The sequence below is a fragment of the Diceros bicornis genome, chromosome X (genome assembly GCF_020826845.1).
Source record: "Diceros bicornis minor isolate mBicDic1 chromosome X, mDicBic1.mat.cur, whole genome shotgun sequence".
Classification (NCBI taxonomy): domain Eukaryota; kingdom Metazoa; phylum Chordata; class Mammalia; order Perissodactyla; family Rhinocerotidae; genus Diceros; species Diceros bicornis.
Genome location: NC_080781.1, coordinates 96754111 through 96762384, shown reverse-complemented (window position 1 = coordinate 96762384; position 8274 = coordinate 96754111).

Genomic DNA, 8274 nt, shown 5'->3' with positions numbered 1-8274 from the left:
CAAGCCTCAGGGTACGCAGCCAACCAGCCGGAAATGGGGCACTTGCTCCCCCTGCCTCCTACCCAGATCTGGCTGCCTTGGCTTCTCTGTTTGCTTTATATTTGGGGAGTGACCTAGGACTCTGCCCAGAGACAGGAACCTACAAAGAAGGAGCCCAGGCCCTGCCTTGTCACTTTTCATGCCCATTAATGATGTGGCAAGAAACCTTGCCAACAGAGTAGCTAGGACTGGCCCCACGGAAGACTGCCACTCAGCATTGTCATCCAGGCTGAGGCTGCCACCAGTGCCTCCCCATCTGTTCTTTCATTCATGCATTCATTCATTTATCCCAAAATATCTAGCTGCCCCTTCTCCTGTGCCTGGCCCTGCACTAGGTACTGTAGGGTGCTCAACATTGAGAAAAGCAAGCATGGACCTTGACCTCTTGCCACTACAGTCTAGTGGGGGGAGGGGGCGTTTATGAAGAGCCACACACAGATGTGAGATTACAAATTGTTATAAACAGAAGGAAATAAAGAGCAGGATGTTGTGAGCACCTGTAAGATCGAGTAGTAGGCCAGGAAAGAACTCGGAGGAGGTGATGTTTGGACCTGACCTTGGGGAAGAGAAGGCACCAGCCAGGCAGAGCACAGGGGAGATGGTTGCAGGAGGGCTGAGGTGTGTCCCTGCCCCTGGGCCAGGGCATTTCCAAACTCTTTGCCCTGGTCAAGTCAGGGTCCCTGAGGTCTGGACGCTTGTTAGCTTTCACTTGTCAAGCAAACTCCGATTGCTGCCACCAAGGATTTTCATTGCCTAGCCCTCAGACCCCGTGGGTCAGAGTCAGCCAGCAAACTTGATCAAGTGTAGATGCCTGGGCCGCACCACCCCCCAGAGACTTGGATTAAGCAGGTCGAGGTGGAGCCCAAGAAATTGCATTTTTAACAAGGTGCCCAAGTGGTTCTGACGTTACTAGAACTTGGAGAACCTCTTCACATAATATAGCATGGGGAAGATGCTTTGGTGGCAGAAACCAAGCTATGAAATTATTGCCCATGTTTATGAACCTGGGTTAGTTACTTTCTTCTCTCAAGAGCCTTCTGTAGTCTAATCCCTGCATGTGAGTTTTTAATGTTAGGCTCTGAAAAATGCGGTTCCCTTCATCTTGGACTTTCCAAGTGGGTTTTTTCTTAGGGTTACCAACTGTCCCGGTTTATCTGGGACTCTCCTCATTGTATAATTGAAAGTTCCATGTCCCGGGAAACTCCTCCGTGTTGGCAAACCAGGACAATCGGTCACCTTAGTTTCTTAGCGAAGTGTCCACTTAGATTCACTTTGAAAAGGGAGGAGTCATTAGAAGTGTCCCTCGTATCCCTCTGGCCAAAGTGCTCCCTACCTGCTAAACCTGCCTTCTTGTCTATCCGGAAAGAGCTATACAGAGTGCTTCAGCTCTCCAGCATTCACCCTCTCTCCTTTTTCTTTCTGGACAGGTATCGTATCAAAAAGAAGCCAAGACAGTAAGCCAGCAGGGTGCACAGCGTATCCAAAGTGCTGCAGATGGAAGCACCAAAGCTTCACTGAGGGTTAAGCCCTGGACTGAGAAACCAGAACAGAAAGAAACTCTCAGCTGCCAGATTCACTGGCTAATAGAAAAGAAGACACATAGCATCACCATGGCAACCAGCCTCCAAAGGCCCCCAGCACCTGCTCCTTTCTACACAAGATTTCCCCAAACAGAGATATTTCTTACTTCCTTGTTTTTCTTTTCAATAAAGATGTTAATTTTATTTCCCCTCATTTGTGCTTAATGTTCCAGTGGCAATTTAGCTTCTCCTCGTCTCTCCAGCCCCTCCCTGTCTCTCTCAAACCTTTTCTTCCCCCGTCTCCCCATCCTTCCTTTCCTTTCTATCTCCTCTGTTTATTCTCTCTGTCCCCACAACTTCCTGTCCCTCATCCCCCCAAGCAATATTTCTAACTATCTCTAAAGACCTTATCTAGGATATTTTATTAGCTGAAGTTCTAACAACCTAGTAAGCATTGGTCTTTGCTCTGGATGAGTGCTGTATGGTACTACCTCCAAAGCCCCCACACTCTGCTCTGGTGTTCCCCAGCCAGGGGACACAGTGTGGTAAAACCACGTCAGCCCACAGAGCAGAAGAAGGGAAAGAAAGGCTCCAGGGTCGAGAATAGTACTAGTTTGTCGAGTGCTGACTATGTGCCTGGCCCTACACTAGAGCCTTATGTCTATTATCCCATTTATTTCATGACAACTCTGATGGCACAGGTCTTATTTATTATCTCACTTAACAGATGAGGAAACAGAGGTTTAGACTGCTTACATCACTTGTAAAAGATCATACCGCTAGTAAGTTGTAGAGCAAGGATTTACCCCAGGCAGTCAAGCATCAAAGCCTGCCTCTTTCACAACTACTTTCAGAAGAGGTTTGGAGAGGGAGATCTTGTCCTGACTCACTGAATGGGAATGGAGTCCAGGCAAGCCCTTTAATCAGCATTATTTGGAGGGGGTCTGGTCAATTAAAAGGTCCAGGACAGCAAACACATGTCTTTCTGCTTAGGTGAGTGGGAGCAGCAGAGCAGAAAGAGGAACAAGTGAGTTGAGGAGCCCTGGCTGTGAGCCTCTTCTCTCTTCAGACACTGAGTGCATGCATTCACTCATTCTTTCTTTCATCCAACACGCACTTAGCAAGTATTTCCCATGAGCCAGGCTCCGCTCAGCCTATCCATAGGCATCCATGTTGTGGAAAGACTGTTGGGTGCTAGGAGCCCTTTTTATGAGGACAGGCTCTCCACTTGCCATCTCTGAGCTTATTTCTGGGGATAATAATACTGGTGAGCTGATAGAAATCATGGATCTAGAAGCACATAACATGGTGCCTGACACAAGAGGGGTCAACTTCGTAGAGGCAGGATTACTTCTACACAGGAAAGTTCCACTGAAACAAAGGGGGGTGATGCTGAACTCTCCCAGAGACAGGATGGGTCTGGGGGTGCTGGGCCCTCTACCAATCCTCTTAGGAGTGGGCTCTCTCAAAGCAAGCGGACCCAAGGCTGCCCACAGCATGTACGTGCTTGCCCCTTGGAGCACACAGCTTCTTCTTTCCAGATTGCATACTTCTTTGTCAAAGAAGAGACCCAGCTTTCTGTAGAACACAGCATTTGGTTCTTACACGAATCTTCTATGCTGATGAGGTCCCTGGATAAAGAAAGATTTTGCTGAGGCAATATTATTTTTATCATTATCATTATTATAGCGAGGCAATGTGTGCCCAGGGTTGCAATGGAAGTTGGCCCTCAGAACAGGGCTTAAAGAAATGGTTTGGGTAAGAGGGGGGAGGGCGTGCCAAGAAATTCTAAGGAAATCCACTCATTTCTATTTCTCTCTCTTGCTCTCTCCTCTCTCCTCTCATTTCTGTCCTCAGCTCTGTTTTTTGGAGGAGAATGAGTTACTGAGTAAACAGTGGAGGAAGCAGCTTCTGTGTGCATAATTTAGCTGACTTGTGGCTTAATATAAAGGGACTCCCTTAGCCCTACTGCTGAAACTTTACTGCAAAGTAGCAACTCGGGAAGGCCAGATTGCCTGAGCCTGTGCTCTGCCGGAAGAGCTCATGCCTACCAGGTGCAGTACAGAGTGTAGATGTGCACATGCAAGCCTTGCGGAGACAGGCAAAGGGGAAATGTCACAGAGCACAAAGCAGAAGACTGGTTTGGGCTTTTGTTGAAAGGCAGCAATGTGACGGAGAGCAGCTGGCTTGGGAGCCAAAGTTTCTGAGATCTACTCCAAGCTCTGCATCAAATAGTTGGATCACCTTCAGCTTGTCATTTCATCCTTTTGGTCCTTTCTTTGGCCTTCAAAAAAAGAGGACTGGATTTGATCTCTAATATCCTAGCCATTTCTAACATTCTACGAATTGATGGGTTTGCATGAGATTTGGAGGGGATTCTAGCCCTTCTTCATTTGTCCCATGCAAGTCTCTCCTGTTGAATTTTAGTCTTCCCCCCATTCCTCACCAAATCAATATATTTCAGGCACCAAATTAAAGCCACAAGGCACTTCTAAACCCCCTACAAGGGCAGTCAAGGTTACCACCATCTCTGCTCATGGCAGCCTGGACAAGCTTCTGAACAGACATTAGAGGGAATATGAGAATCGATTGCATTTTCCTTCCACTCAGCTCAGGCACAGAGCTTGGTTGAAGAGGATTGGTGACGGGACAGGAGACAGTGGAGCAGAGCGAGAAAATCGCGCCCTTCATGAAAAAATATCTGCTGTGTTCATTTCATCCATGACTTGTCTGGGGGCTGAAAGGATCCCCTTGCTAGGCTGTTAACAACTTCACCACTAACCACAGCAAAGTTTGATTTGAAAGGAAGTATTGATTGTGGACTCACTGTCCACATCCCTTAATGTTGTAAGGATCTAGTTTGTTCTCACTTGACTACAGCAGCCAATTGGGGGATGAGCCTGCCCGGCTTTGTCTCCTGGCTTCATGGTCAACTTGTTTGACCTTTGGGGAAAAAGACCTATTCCATGGCCAAGCTCTGTGGAATGCAGGCTGGAGAAAGTGCAATTTCTTCCTACAGAAGCCTCCAGAGTGGCCTTTGATTCCTAGGAAAGCAGGACACCTGTCCTTTCTCCATTCTCCACCCATCTTCTGAGACCAAAGGGAGCTGCATGACAGAATCAAGTCCCATGAGGAATCAACCATTCAGTTGAATGGCTTGGCATCAGTAGACTTCATTTCATGTCTAGAATATGACACTTTGAATGTGCAAGTGAGTAGAGGTCTGAGTAGGTGCAGAGCAGTGGAGAGGCCAGAGTCTGAATATGGAACTGGACATGAGACAGACATCTAAACATTTCCTGGACACTAACTACAATAAGAAGCCTAGTGTCATCTCTGCTTCAGTCTATTTTATCAGTTGGCTTGATTTTAACCAACTTCTAAACATAGTATAGTTACGTTTGGAAAAGTGGAGGTAGAATGAGAGTGGAGGTGCAGAATGTAAGGCAGAAAAGACAGAGATGAACAGCGTTGTGGGTTTTCATTTTCTCATCTGTAAAATGGATCTAGGAAAGATCAATAATAGCAGATAAGATTGAAACTGGGAGTTAAAATAAAGACACTGAAATGTATCTAATAATAGTTATGAATCCCACCAACTTGGAACATAGAATCTTCTCTACCTCTGACAAGTTGGAACACTTGAATGCCAGAAACTTCTCTCCTACCGCAACTAGAACTCCTTTGCAGTCTCCCCAGGGTCAAGAGAATCCTCTCAGAATAAGGGGATGAGGAGGGAGGGCCCTTTGGTGTCATTAGAGTCTATGGTGAACTCAATTCTATCCTAGGATTCAATTGATGCAATTAACATGAGCTAAGACACCCCAGGCACTGGCCTTCTTAGCACTGATTAACAGCTTCTCCAGGATTTGGTCTCTGCTCTGAGGCATATCTCTTTAGTTTAGCTTTCTCTGGGAATCTTCTGACTGCTGCTGGTTGCTACTTGATCTTGAATGGAATCTCAGCAAATTTTTGCCAGAGTCTGAACCATCAAAAAAGAGCCACTTCTAATTCTCTCCCTCCAGTAGCACAGGATGAGCTGAGATCTCATGCCTATACTTCTGATTTCCTCCTGGGTGTTTCTCTGAAGTGTGAAAATGTTCATCCTTACTCGGTGAAGCTTCTAAATGGTCCTCCTCTAGCCCATTCTACCATTTCACAGACCTGGTTCTGCACATGGAAAATAATTTGGTCTCCCAAGTACTTTTGCTTAAGTTGGTGCAACTGAGCAGACTTCCCTGGCTCTGTGCCACTGCTTGCTTGAAAATGTCAAGACCTCAGCATCCTATTTGTCTCTCCTGAAACTGGACCATAATTGAGTCTGGTTGTACTGGGTTTGCAGTTGTGAAAGAGCACCTGCCTTTGACTCAGCACTGGGCACACTGCCACAGAGAGTGAGGGGATTATAGAACACGTGGGATGTAATGCATGGTAGAAAGGCAATGTGAAGGTTACAGAAAGAAACTGACAATGGGCAGGAAAGAGAAGTCAGAGTTCTCAAAGCAGTGCTCTCTCTCAGTGTCAGACGTTGATGTTGCTGACACTGCAGGAGTAGGTGCGGCAAAAGTTGGTGTGTGTGATCTGCTGAGGTTTGGAGTAGCCTGTTGTCTGATTAGCATCTCTGGTGACTCTTTGAGAGTGACTGTCATTGATTAGAATCTGTCACTTTGGGCTATGTGCAGCATCACTTTTGCAAAATGTGTTAACCCACCCTGTACAAAGAGAAGTGGTTCAATTTGGCACCTCACCTAGGGATTCTAATTACTCTGCATAAGTGACTGTGACTAAAAGGGCTTCATTGGTACAGTGTATGTAGAAGCCACAGCCACAAATGAAAGAACAAGACCCACCCGCACTCAGGATGAAAAGGACTACTCATCACACCCCAACTTTATCACATCTCACCATCACACTCTTTGACAATAGTTGCTGGCAGCAGGGGAACCATCTTCACATTATCAAGGAGGGCTCTGTGTGTGTGTTTGTCTGCATGCACACACATGTGTTCATTCAGACAGTGAACACTGCAGGAGTGCAAGATTAAATTAGTGCATTTTTTCTAATGTTAAATTTCTAATTCTTGCCATATAAAATTTACTAATTTAACTATAACTATATGATTGGTATCATTAATGCAAATTCACTTTTCTGCATAATTCTATGTAGTCACCACCTAAACTTTTCCTTACTTCCTTGTCCAGTGTCCTATTGCAGCAGACATTGAATTTATCCATGGTAAAACCAAAAAGAAAGACAGAAGAAGACAGGAGGACAGACAAAAACACAGACTGAAAGAAAGACAGAAAGAAAAGACAAAGACAGAAGAGAGGAAGGGATGGAGGGACGGAAAGAGAAAATCCTAAATAATTGGAGACCACTGAAAGAAGCACCACAGAAAGAGTGCCAAGAGTGCTGTTAATGCCCCTAACTCTCCGAGTGAGGGAAGTGCTCATTAGCAGTCACAGACAAATATGTCCACGCCACCAGAGATACTCATGGGAGTCGGACATGTGTATTCTGGATAGGGTTGAATTACTCGGGGATTACCTTCTTGGGAGGGTGTCTAGCAGTTGATGACCTGTGTGATGTGACTAGCAGACAGATTCTGGGATAGATGGAAATGAAGCTCATTCTTGCCTGCTAAAAATTAGTCTCTGTTTTTTCTAGGCCATGTGATAAATGCCCAACTCAAATGCTGTGAGAGGTACTCAGGCCCTGGGGAACTGCTGATGACCCATGCAGAACCTTCTTTGGGCAGGAATTACATTACTACCCCACTAGAATGTAAGCTACATGAAGGCATGGACTTCGTCTGCTTTGTTCACTGTTGTATCTCCAGCACCTAGAATATCTGGCGTATGATTTGCCCTCAATAAATATTTGTTGAGTGCGTGCATGGATTAGTGGGAATGTGATCCATTCCACACAGAAAATATTTATGCATCTTTCCAAGTTCTTTTGCTTTCATGTTATGTAAGGTCTTCACACCCTACACGGCATGGATGATCACAATCCCCAAATGAGTGAAACAAGATATTCATGAGCATGATCACAAGCAAAAACCAATTTACTTTTGAGGAGAGGCGTGACATGGTCCTACCATTCCTGAAAAAGAATGTTTCAGAGTTAGACGAGCCAAGAGACAAGGATAGTCCATGCAAACTCTGTGGAAGCCTTAATGAAACTCTCCTGCACACCTAGTGAATTGCTCTCAAGTAGCTAATGGGATGAGTAATGATTCTGAGGGTCCAGCAGGGGAGAAATGGTGCATGCCTGGATGCTAATCAATTCACCTTCAGTGGCTGGAGCCCCACCTCTCTGTTGTCCCCTGGACACTGAACAGAGAGCCCAGTAACAGAGGCAGGACCATTGCTCACTGGTGCTATCCTGCTGCTGATATCTGGTTTGTCTTTTAGGACTGGGAGGAGCTCAGTAAACCTCTCCATGGGCTCCCCCCAAGTTCAGACACCCCAGGCTTTGTCTGCAAAACCCATGCCCGAAAGATTCTGTAAAAAGAAGGAAGACTAATCTTTGAAACATCAGACTTAAACCAGTCACTCTCCAAAAGATTTAGGAGAGCACTGAACATGTCTAATGCATTTGCCATTTTGTTCTTCCTTCCTCCAGCTGAGACTCCCAGGGCCACTACCACGCACGCCACTATGCGTGTCTCCTTGAGTCTGAAGGGTGAAAGGGCTTTCTGCCTCTGCTGGCA